The sequence below is a fragment of the Apodemus sylvaticus genome, chromosome 20 (genome assembly GCF_947179515.1).
Source record: "Apodemus sylvaticus chromosome 20, mApoSyl1.1, whole genome shotgun sequence".
NCBI lineage: Eukaryota > Metazoa > Chordata > Mammalia > Rodentia > Muridae > Apodemus > Apodemus sylvaticus.
In genome coordinates this window covers 57,576,728-57,589,861 of record NC_067491.1, presented here as the reverse complement: position 1 = coordinate 57,589,861, position 13,134 = coordinate 57,576,728, and the positions used below count along the sequence as shown (strand labels likewise).

The following is a 13,134-nucleotide window of genomic DNA, read 5'->3' as shown; positions in this document are numbered from 1 at the left end:
ATGTCGGGGGACCTCGAGGCCAATTGTCATGAAGGGAACCCCCTGGCACAGCATTACTATATCCTGGGCACCCTAGATAAAGGTTCTTTTGCAGAAGTCAAAGTGGCTCTCCACCTTAAGACCCGGACCATGGTAGCCATCAAGATATTGAAAAGGGGCACAAATATAGACTTCCTGGTCATCTCTGAGATAGATCTTGTGAAATCCCTGAACCATAGTCACATAATACAGTTGTTCCAGATATTTGAGACAAGGCACAAAACGTACCTGGTGATGGAATATGCAGCCCGGGGATCCCTGCTGAAACACATCAACAAGTGTGGGCATCTGGACGACGAAAAAGGAACGTAGGATATTTACAGAACTCTCTTTGGCCGTCAACTATATCCACAGTCAGAATATTGTCCACCGAGACATCAAGGCCGAGAACATCCTATTGGATTGGGAGGGGCATGTGAAACTTACTGACTTTGGCTTAGGCAAAAGACTGGCCTCTGGGGAAAAGTTCAAAGGATTTTGTGGCACACCACAATATTGTGCTCCTGAAGTGTTTGATCACAAACAATATGATGGCCTCCCAACTGACATCTGGAGTCTCGGTGTAGTATTATACTATTTAGTTATTGGCCACCTTCCCTTCCGAGAGACAGTGCACTCCAAGATAAAGCATCTGATCCTAGCCCGGAGCTGTTGGATCCCGTATCACCTGTCTCCAGAGCTTCGAGACCTATTAAAGAGATTAATGACTATAGACCCCATAATGAGGCCATCCATTAAAGAAATATTGGTACACCCGTGGCTGTGCCATGATCAAGACCCATTGAGATCTTCAGAGGAAATCCCTAGAGAACCAGAATCCAACCTCGCTTTTGACATGTTTCTTATGGGGTACAACATTAAAGAGCTCAGGGAGGCTTTGAGGGAACAGAAGTACAATCATGATATGGCGACTTATTTGATTATAAAAAAGAAGTATACCAGGCAGCCCCAATTTTATCACGATGGAGGGCAGGGCAGTACTCTGGACCCTACAAAAGCCCCCAACCCTCCCTGGCCTGTAAGGAAGGGAACCAGTGCCCGTACTCTTTCCACCTTCACTTTGCCCACTCTCTCTGAGCTGCCCGGATGTGGAAGGAAAGGCTGTAGGAGGAGGCATAGTGTACCTCCCAGCCTTTCTTCCCTTGAGAGTAGCTTTCTGGAGAACACCTCCCCACTCCAAGGGCTTATGCCTCATGTTGGAAAGAGTACATGCAGAGAGAAGGAGAGAAGCATCAATTCCACAAAATCATCATCAAGAAAAAGAAAGGCAACAACAACAACAACGCTAACCTCATCATCAGGAGCCCCATGGTCACTTTTCATATCCACACAATCCTCAACCTTTGAAAACACGCAAGATATGGCCCAAGAGAGCTCTAGTGCTACAGACACAAGTAGCAAGCAGCATGTCCTCCTGGGAGTCCAGAACCAGCAGCCCTTCCCCCAGTGAGGAGAACCAGGAAGAGAATATAGGCATCGAATCCTTACAAGACACTAGCTCATCCTCAAGGGAAACAGTCCATCAGGAGCAGCTCCGAAGGAGGTCCCAGGGTATGCCCAGAGTCCCACTGAGAAATCGGGCCTGGAGGGGCCTGAAAAAGAGGATTTCCAAAGCCTTAAGGAACTTGTGTTGCTGCCTCCCAGTGAAAAATAACAAGGTCATGGCAGCCAATGAAGAGTGCTTCAGAGACACAGGCTGAAACAAGTAGGTAGGGTGTGATTGGAAAGGATGCACTCTCTAGTTTCTCCTTCCCTTAACATATTCCAGCATGCACACTAAGGGTGTTGGTGACATTGGGTCTATCATGCCAGAGAGAAAAGTCCCATCCTGTTCTTCCTCCTCCTAAGACTACACCCTTCCTCAAAACTTGAGCAACATGTAGACAGCAGAGGATAGTGGCCTAATGCTAGGCAAGGATGCTGGAAATATGTGAAGGGATCAATGGAGCACTTGGGCGGAATCAGCCTGAGGTCCCATGCCATCACAGGGCCAGCACAGCCAAGCATATGTCCTGCAGATTTCTAAGATTTCTTCTGTCTGTTTCAAGGGCTATCAGAGGCCCTGTGGTCCCTGGAGGATGATACCAGAGAGTGGAGAGGAGTCTGCTGAGGATGCAGACAGGAGCAGGGAGGACAGAGCCAGACAGGAATTTCAGGTGGCTGTATGGCAGAGAGAAGATCTGTCTATAGTGCAGGTTTAAATTAGAGGCAAAATGTTATTTTCCCCTGAAGTCTGAAGGAAGATTCTGAGAAGTTCTGAATGATTTTCCTCCCGTCCCCTGTAGGGAGTTCCACACTGGGCAGCAGTCCCAGGATAGCTGTGGCCCAGTGAGTTAATCTTCACAGCACTTAGAAGCCCCTGGAAGAAACATCCATGGAGTGCTAGTGGTTACCAAGGATACTGAGAAGAAACACCAGACTTCAGAGAACCTTCATGCACAGTGAGAATGTCAGCTCAGCAGCCTGTCTCCAGGTGTACTTGTGAGCTGAGGAGAGAGTGGTCCTGGAGGCAGAGGAAGGAACCCAGAAGACCTGACCTGTTGCATGTATCCAACAGATATGTCTGATATTATAAGATGTGGTAACAGAACTGCGAAGCCATGAGTATCCATTGGAGTCCAGAAGTGAATACAGAGTGGGTGGAGATGGTTCAGACCCACAGCTCTGATGCAGAGCAGAGCATCCTGATTACTGCATAGTCACACTGAGAGAGATCCTGAAGCCCTCACAAAACTACCAGCTCTAGTCTCTGATTGTGTATGTTGCACTCAAATTTGAGCCATTTGATGAGTATTCTTTACATCTGGTTGGACACACAACACTTTTACACAACACACACACACAGAGACACACAAAGAGGCACAGTCAGTACTAATGCTGTTTCCTTGAAGTGGAGAGAGCCCACGTTACAAACAAGGTAATTTCATAGTTTGAGTGACTCTGCCTTCTGTAACCTTTCCCCAAATCAATTTTCTCTTGTCTCCACTCCCTTCTGACAAAGTAACTCCCTATTCTCATCCTTTCTGGGAGTCATGGGACGTGAGCATGGGCATTGTTCCCCACTTTGGCCCAGGGTACACAGCCATGTGCAAGGTGAGGCTTTCCTATGCACCGTCTTTTGAGGAGATCCAAGGTGAGATCTGAAGTGCTTGCCATTTGACTCCAGAGAAGGTGCAGGTAAAAAGCATTGCAGTGGGGTGGGGGTGGGGGTGGGGGGGGCAATGTTGATGGTAAAACAGATGAGTCCCCCTGACAGGACATTGTAAGTTTTCCTTTGGGTGGCCCTTGGTGACTTGCCCCATTCCCACCAAGTATAAAGACAAAGAGAACTTCAAATGTGTTAAAGAGGAACTCAACCCCTTTGTCCCCTGACACCACTCTGTATTACAAACTATTTGGTGTATATTGATCAGTTTCCCTTAGAGCTGTCTCCTGGCATGATCATGTCCTTGCTACTTCTGCCATACTGCTGCTGCTACTGCTACTGCTGCTGCCCCTGCTCCTGCTGCTCCTGCTTCTGCTGTGTGTGCTGCTGCTTCATTCTCATGTCCATTGCAGGCAGGGAAAGGCCAGATGCTTCTGGAGCCAATTAGTGAGCATTCCAAAGCCTGATGCTCTGGAAACTGCAGAAAACACCAGTGACATCACTCAACACAGAACAAGGTTTGCAGCCAGCCTCACCTGTAGGGACCTGGGAATTGTCGCCTTTTTCATCACAGACAACCTGGGGGGAAGAGGGGCACATGGCATTTTCCTGGCTCAGGCCATTGGGAGTGGGTAGTTATTTACAAGGGATGCACAATTGGACTTTTTGTAATTCTTAGCAAATCCTTTTTTTATTCAGGTCTTCTTGATAGAAGAGGCACCTGTTCATTGATACAGAAGTAGGGCAAAGCCAGTCCCACAAGTGGGTGGGCTAAGAACAAGAAAAGAAAGATGTGTTCTGATTCCAGGAACATCTGGCACCTTAGCCTTACCACGGTTGTAAGGGAACACTATCTGAGACATCTTGAAGAATTTCCTCACTGGGAACAGTTCCTTTCTGTTCTGGCAAGAGCCAAGTGACCGGGGCAAGGCACTTCTCAAATTCCGTCCTTCCATCACCTCCATTCTTGTGTGCATGGGGGCAAAGAGAGATAACTGGGTTCTCTTTGGGTTGGCACTACCCACAGCAGTGACATCAACACATGTGTGCAGAACTGATCAATTTTCAAAGGACCCAGAGTGTGAAATCTGTATGGTTGTTGATTTTAGGTATTGTGTGTCTGGGTGAAGACCCAGGATGCGGACAGAGAGCTTGGTACCATGCTGTGCCAGCAACAGAAGTGTTACCAAGAAGAGCCGCCCCCCCCCACACACACACATGGCAACCTTGAATAATCCTCTGTATCTGCAAAAGAATGATGATTATTTTCTTTTCAAAAGAAAGTTCAGCTGCCCAATGCCACCAGTCACCATTCTACTGGGCTTGGTGAACAGAACCTGGGTAATTGATGATAATCTACCACATTCATGGCTTGAAGTACATCTCTGAATTCTTCCTGCTACACACTGGCTCATTCCCATTCTTAGGCCAACATCATTTTAGCATCAGGTGTTTGGTCCCTCTATCCAATATTTTCCTCCTTTTGTAGCTTCCTTTTCTCAGAATATTACACTCTCATTTTACCTATCTTGATATAAATGACAGGATTTCTTGGCCCTTTCTTTCTCTGAAGCAGGTTGCTAATGTGAAGCGCAGGCTAATCAACTCACATTTTTTTCTAGGTCCTTTGTGTTGTGGTGACAGGTTTGTATCTCTTGCATTTTTAGGCATTCTTCTTCCTTGACTTGTGTCTTGAGCAAGCATTTCATGGGTTCAAGCCCTTATCATAACCCCAGGTATTGAGACCTTCACAAACATTTACTGTGACTAGAATTTTTCTGTACTTGTTTTTACATTGCCTGTTGACTTCAGTCCCTTAAAGAGTTGATGGCTTGAAGATGTTCTCAGAAGCCATCGTTGATGTGGAGGAACTTTCTGGCAGTGTCTGTCGCACAGCCATTATATGTTTCTTCCTCTGGAACAATAGTCGGGGGCCCTGTCAAGCACATCCTGCAGAGTGATCTCAACAAGCAAGGCACTTTTATTCAGAGGCCCCTCTATGTACTCCAGTTAAGGGTGTGCAACCTGGGCGTGGTAGGATGGAAAGTTCATTCATGACACGACTGTTAAAAGGTTCTTCTGTGGATATAGTATGTTCATCTAGGGAGTATGTCCATGGGATGGACAAGTAATTGTATGTCCTAGCCATAGGTCTAGGCAGAAAATTCAAAAGCTGCTGGCAGAGGATTGTGGGCCCCTGTCGTAGGGGAATATGTGGTACAACAATAAGCTGAAACTTTATTTGAACAAATAGTCCCCAATAGGGTCATGGGAGGGGCTTCTGATAGAAGTGGGTGTCCTGTTCCCAAAATAAGCTCTAGAGAACCTCTGTTCCTGCTACACATGACAATGGCCCAGTGGTACTGAACCTTCCCTAAATTGAAGAAGTTTGAGCTCCCGGAATACTACTAATGTCATGTGATATCACTGATTTATTGGTGACAATCTTGATAGAAGCCTGACACCTGTTCATTATATACTTGGCACCTAGGATACTAGATCCGTCTTGGGGTGGAACAGTGTGTGCATCTGCTAGGTACAAATGCTTAAAATAGTAAAAAGTATGATAGTGCCCCATAGATACTGATCTGCTTTGTACACAGCCTAAGACCCAGCTCCATGGAATTGTGTCTTCTATGAGGTCACTTAGGGGATAGGCTGTGGATATTTTATCCGACATGGAAGTACAATATGGTGGTCCCTGGCTATTGCTCCCTCCTGGAACATGCCCTTTCTTTGCCTCCCCTAGGTGCTGTGCTGTTACGGTGTCACTCTGCAGTCCCATTCCTGGTCACTGCTTTTGCCTTGAGGAACAGTATGTGGCTGCTTGCGCACTAGCCCTGCCTTGTAATAAAAATGGGCTGGGTCCTCTGGACACTGGACATTTAAGAGGACATTGCATGTCCTCCTGGTTACTAATATTACAAAGCAGTCACTTTTTGATTCTAGAGGCTACTTGAGCAGTCTTTGTGTAATAAATATATGGCCTCTACCCCATGAGTTTTGGCTGACTAAAGGAACTTGAGTTGCCCTTAGGTCCAGTACGCATTCAGTATTTAAGATACCAAGCATCTGAGTGTGTGTAGCATTTACTTGTATCCTAGGTTTTGGGTCTGTCCTAGAGTGGCCTTTCGTGGCCTAAATAGTAGGTTTGCCCTAGTACCAGCATACAGTAAATCTGGGTCTTCAGACCGTCTCAAGACGTGCATGATGATGGGGCACTCAGATCTGGGCCTTGCTTCCACTTAGCAGAGAACTGGGCTCACTTGTAGAGCTGTATGCAAGATGTCCTCTTAGGTACTGGAGACCTGGCGTGTCTGTGTGTGTGTGTGTGTGTGTGTGTGTGTGTGTGTGTGTGTGTGTGTGTGTGTACCTTCCTTTGGTTTTTCTTCTGTGCAACTTTTTATTTGCTGTGTTTTCTTTGGTGTTGTTAACCTTCTCAGAATGGATTTTTCCTTCTAGTATCTTCTTTGGGCTGGATTTGTAGATGTTATTTAGTGTCTTTTCCCACAGAATATCTTATTTTTTCCATCTCTGTTGATTGAGAGGTTTGATATCTGGTGTCTTAAAGTCTGTAAGTCAGCTTTCTAGGTCTTTCTGGGTTTTAGAGTATCTGTTGAGAATTCTGGTGAAATTTAAACACATTTGCCTTCATATGTTACTTTCTCTCTTTCCCTTTCTGCTTTAAATATTTTTTTCCTATGTATAGTTTTTTTAATAATATATACATATATACATATATAATATATACATAAATACCTATACATATATATTTGATTATCTTTTGGTGGAAGATCTTTTCTGGCTCAATCTATGTGGTGTTTTGTAAGCTATGTGTACATTTATAGATATCTCTTTAGTTTAGGGAAATTTTCCTCTATAATTTTATTGAAGTTATTTCCTGATCCTTTGACCTGGGAATATTTTTTCTATTGCTATTATTCTGAGGTTTGGTCTTTTCTTTCTTTTTAATTTTTTTAATAAAATTTTACATTCCATATTTTATTTCCCCCCCATCCACCCTCCCGACTATTCCACATCCCACCTCCTCCCTACCCCCTCTCTCCACAGGATTTGCCAAACTCCCACCCCACCCCACCTGACCTCTAAACTTCTTTGGGCCTCCAGTCTCTTGAGGGTTAAGTGCATCATCTCTGATTGAACACAGATCCAGCAGTCCTCTGATGTACATTTGTTGGGAGCCTCATATCAACTGATGTATGCTGCCTGTTTGGTGGTCCAGTGTTTAAGAGAGTTCAGGGGTCCAAGTTAATTGAGACTGCTGATCCTCCTACAGAGTTGCCGTCCTCCTCAGCCCTAATTCAACCACAGGAGTATTGTTTTCCTTGAATTTTGTTGCTGTTCTGATCTTCTGTCCTGGGTTGTCTGCAATTCTGGTGATCAGTCAGACTTCAGGTCCAGTGTGGTCTCTTTTCTAAGACTTTTTGGCCTGGACAACTTCTTGGAATTGGATTTGGGGAACCACCATAACCTCTTGATCCCTAGAACTGGCATGACCTCTGGGAATGTAAAGATCTTCTAGCAACATTGTAGTGTCTAATATGGTTGCCCAGAAGATGGGGTGTAGTTTATGGCTTTTGGGTACACTTTAAGGGGAGCTAGTATGCAGGGGGCCATGTCTTACCTTGGGTCCCAAGTGCCCAGATGGCCTCTGGGAAAGCTTCCAGAGTCATGAAACAGAATATAGAACCCAGAGCATTGGGTGCCTTTTGGTGATGTTAGGCCTACTTTAAAGGGAAATTGTGGGCATTAGGTGTGGTCTTACATATGGTCCCTGGCACTTAAATGGCCTCTGGGAAGGCAACCAGAACTCAACAAGTCTTCTGAAGAAAAACATTTAATTGGGGCTTGCTTATAGTTCAATGTTATAGTCTATTATCATCATATTGGGAAGCATGGTGGAATACAGGTAGACATAATGTTGAAGAGATAGCTAAGAGTTCTACAACTGAGTTGGCAAGCTCCTGAGAAAGAGACATTGGACCTGGCTTGAGCATTTGGAAATTCAAGGCCCATTCCCAGTGACACAATTCGTCCAACAGGGCCACACTTACTCCAACAAGGCCACACCTCCTAAAAGTGTCACTCCCTGTGCCACTTTAGGGCCATTTTCACTCAAACTACTACATTCTACTCCATTGCATCAATAGTCCATCATCATCAAGAAAAAATGATTTAGTCTTACTTAAAATGTTCCCATTGTCTATCACAGGAACAGCTTCGTTTGAAAGCAAAGTCTTGTTTGAGTCTCATGCAATCTCACTGTAATCCCCTGTAAAATCACAATGAAGAAGCAAGTCACATACTTTCAAAAAATAATGGCAGGGGATATATACATTACCATTCCCAAAGGGTGTAAAGAGGATGTAATGAGGAAATACTGGGGCAAGGGAGACTAAAAACCAGCTGAACAGACTCCAAACTCTGCATCTTCATGTATGATGTCAAAACACTCTTCAGATCTCCAACTCCTTTCATACTTGTTGACTGCAACACACTATTTTTCTTGGGGTGATTCGGCCCTGTGTTAGCAGCTTTCCTCAGCAGATATCCCAGGGCTCTGGCATCTCTAACATCTTGGGGTCTCCAAGGCAATCCAGGCTTCACCTTCACAGATTCATGCAATGGCCTCTCTTGATCTCTATGCAGGGACACCCCTAACATGTCTGACCTCTGAGAATTCTCTTCAACTTGGAGGGAGATTTCACAACCTCTTTCTTGTAACCTTGACTCTGACATGACCACAAGGCCATGGCTGCCAAGTTTTGTTACTTATTGTGCTGGAAAATAACACCCTTATTAAAACATTCTTATTTTTCAAATACATTTTTCACCAGCTTTCTGTTTTCAATGGTTTTCTTCAGTGCCTAACGTTGAACGGCTTAGAAATTGCTCTGAAAAAACATGGTGGCCTTGAACTCTGAAGTCTACTTGTCTCTGCCTCCCTAGTGCTAGTATTAAGGTATGAATCAGGCCTTTTCATGAGGTGGAAGCTTGGCTGGGTCTTGTCTTACCTTGATGTCAACCATTCCTTGTATTTCATCTAGCATGAGACACTTCTTTACATTTTTTTAAATGTCCTTGTGTACAGGATTTAGTTGCTTTAAGTGTCCTGGTGCTCTCTTTTTCAGACTGTACATTTTGTATTTTTCCTAGTTCAGATTGTTCCTTTTCATTATAAAACTGCATAAGTCAGACCAAAAAGAACCACATGACACAGTCAATGCTAGGCTGCTTTAAGTGTCCTCTGTCAAAACTTTTAATGCATATTATGTTCAATCTAGCCTCAGATTGATCTTAACATAATTGTAGAAAGCAGCAATGCTCTTAGCCAAAATATCACAAGAATATTTTTCTAGGCACCATACTAATAATATTCTCCCCTGAATCTTCTCTAGCTGAGCCCTCACAGTTTAAATAACCCCGAGCATCACTGTCTTCCATGATCCTACTAGTATAACCCAATAAACCCTGCTTGAATTGTCCATCTGCACTTAAGTTCGAAGTCTGAAAGACTTCTGTATTCCTCCAGATGAAAGCATGGTCCGTACGATCTTGGCAACACCACAGGCCATGGCACCAGTTTCCATCTTAGTGTTTGATTGCTATGAAGAGGAACCATAACCACTGCAACTCTTAAAATGGAGAATACTGAATTGGGGCTGGGTTGTATTTCTGAGGTGGAATACAAGCATTATTATTGTGACAGGAGACATGGTGGCATACAGGCAGACATGGTACTGCAGAGTTAACTGAGAAATCTACATCTGGATTGGAAGGGAGAAGGAAGAGAGAGGGACCCTGAGCCTGGGTGGAGCATTTGAAACCTCGAGGCTCACCCTCCGTCACATACATCCTCTAACATGTCCTATGTGCTCCAGCAAAGTCACACCACTTAATCGTGCCAATCTCTGTGAGTGTATGGGTGGCATTTTCATTCAAACCACCACAATCCTATTTTAGAAAAGTAATTTTTGTCTTCTTCCTCCTCTTCGTCCTCATCCTCCTTTTCCTTCTCTTCCTCTTTCTATCTTTCTGCTACCAACCAAAGATTATGAATGCATTTTTGTGTAGTCCGGCCTTTTCCACAGTTTTCTTTAGCCTTACATAGACTGCCTACACGACTGCCTGGTGACCTCCACTGTGACAGGAGTGGCTTCCTTTGTCCTCTTCATTCCCTTGTGTTGGCTCCTAACGTTTACTGCTAGCCTGTCATGGTTTTCTCTCAATACTTGAAAAAAAGTTCAAGAGCTTCAATCAAGAGTTTTACAATATTATTTTATTCATTTAACTAAAACTTCAAGAAAAAAGAAACTCTGATATTGCTAGTAACACCATTAAAGCATTAGCCTAAGTAAGCCTTGTTTCCATGTCCTTCATTTATATAAAAAAGAATTCTTGACCTATTGTCATCATTTATTATCACACTCTGTCAAGTAAATGTCTCTACTTGTGAAAAGATACCCAACCCTTCACATGTTATTTTTACAAACACTCACCATTACGGCATTAGTAAAAGTACATACTATTTACATTTTTTTACATTTAGTTGTATGTGTGTGTGTGCGTGGGTGTACATGTGTGCGTGTGTGCATGCTTATATGAGGTTTATGTGCAATGAGTGTTGCCAGGAGTCCTGAAGAGGACATCTGATCTCTCAAACTGATGTCACAGGTGGTTGTGAGTCAACATGTGTTGCTTAGACCCAAACCAGGACTTTCTTAATACCAGGAAGCACTGTGCCATCTGTGTATCACTATTGTCTTACTGAGGGTGGTAGAGCTTCAAATTTATATATATTTGAATATATATATACATATTGAATATATATATATATACATATTGCTTGCACATGTTATTTACACAAATTGGAGAGTGTTACTTATGAGAAATCCATGTGTGTATCTACTGAAATTTAACTATAACAACCCTTCTACTTCTTTCTTCTGACCCCGTCCACATCCGTAGAAGGGCCCTGTCATTTTTTTTAAAATATGTCAGTATCAATTTTCCAATGTATATGATTTATCACAAGAGTTTATATTTTAACTCTTATGGTTCATAAGTTTGTGGTGGTGTACCTTTTTAGGACAGCAAAATAAAAACTTTCCAGTACAGGAAACAATGAAAACCTTAAGAATACATGCAACTCAACTGACCTATGTATAAAGCCATGTGTTTGTCAGTGCTCCCCAATTCATAAGGATTCTTGACTGTATAAAAGATTTTTTTTCCTATAAAGACATTCAACCATGAATGAAAAGATTAATATGAAAAGACAAAGTTAGTACCACCCATAATATCATGACAATTTATACCAACTTTGCTGTCCTTTGAAGCAAAAGAAAATAGTTACTTGTGTTACGCCATGCAGAGAGAAACAGCAAGTTCTTTTTCCTTTTGCCAATTCCATAAGAATTAGCTCATCTTGGCACAAAACTCTAAATGGAAATTATGACTTGAGTCCTTATAAGATGGCGCAGACCTTGTAAAGGAGATGCTTTGGTGTCCAGGTGGTCACAAAAGAGACTGAAACAAAAGCAAGCTCTCCCAGGACCTGCTATGGAGGTGTAAGTCATGACTCAAAGCAATGTGCCTGTGGTAAACTCATTGGAGGGAGGTTACATTTAGGTATTCTAATGAAGAACCAGGCATGACAAGTTCCCTTGTTCTTGTCCATATAATGCTCTCTGTACAGCCCTGAATGCCAGCACAGGATTCTGGCTCTGCAGCTGTTGGAGATATGCTGTGACAACAGTCTTTATCTCCAAGGGCTTGTGTGTCAACATTAGCATAGGATTCCAAACCAGTCAGTTTATGGGATAATCCATAACAAGCATGCCCTGATGTTTCAAACCTTTCTGAGTATAAAGATTCTAACAAGGTAACGCCAGAAGAACGTGCAGATCAGGCATCCATCATTCATGTGTTTAGCTGCTTAACTGTACCTCAGCACTCACTAAGCAACACTGTGGGAGGCTTACAATTTGTTTTCTCTGCGTGATTGCCAGTATTTCACCTTCTGTCACACAGAAACAAATTCCCTCTTCCCTAGAACCCAACCAGCTCTGCAACTGATACACTCAGACTTCTGCAGGACCTTGAAACACAGAGCTCTTCCTGACGGGGCAGAGGCCAGGTCTCTATTCACACCTTGTTCACTGCAGAATCTTAAAACCCACACCGTTTTCTAATAGGACATGAAATTCATTCCAACTCACTTTGTGTCTTCAGAAATTCACCTTCATAATCCCCATCTCCTTCTTAGAAAACGAAGGCTCCCTTTGCCCTTCTGCCACCTCCAGCTAGAGTGCGTTTCAGTCAGCAGTGATGGCAGAAGTCTTTGCAACTGCCTCCTGTACAGTAGCTATGGGCAGAAATGTGTACCACGAGCTATTCTGTCCAGCAACCAGGGTGCAAGGTCTCTGGTGAAGTATTTAGCAGGGCATAGCACGAGGATAGGACACAAAGGCCTCTGGGTGGACCAGTTAACTGGGTGTAGCACAAAGGAACAAAGGCCTTTGGGTAAAATAGTTGGTAAGTGTTTCTGTTTCTTGGTCGTGGAGATCTCTGGGAGGATCTCAGCAGTTGGTCTCTGTGGTCTTTTTGCCAAAGGTAAGAAGGGATTAAATATAAGGATTAAAAATATTTAACTGCATCCTTAATACAAGTACTCATTGTCTGGGTCTTTCAGTTTTGTATGTACCAGAACTTCAGGCATTTGTCACATTGATTTAAAAAAAACCTATCTTCAGTAATTTCCCACATGTACACATTACAGTTAGATAAGGCTCATTTGTTTCTCCTGCCTCCAACTGCAAAAGGGCATTTTGTTGTTAACCAGGTGAAGTGAATGCTGTCCCCTGTGTGTTATTGCATCTTCAATTAGCCACAACTTTGCCCTCCTGATTTTTCTAGAAATACGTTGG

General features: G+C 43.4%; 1 pseudogene; it reads left to right on the top strand.

Annotated features, from left to right (window-relative positions):
* LOC127670620 (sperm motility kinase X-like) lies at positions 1-810 on the top strand (annotated as a pseudogene).
* Positions 811-13,134: the final 12,324 nt, after the last annotated feature.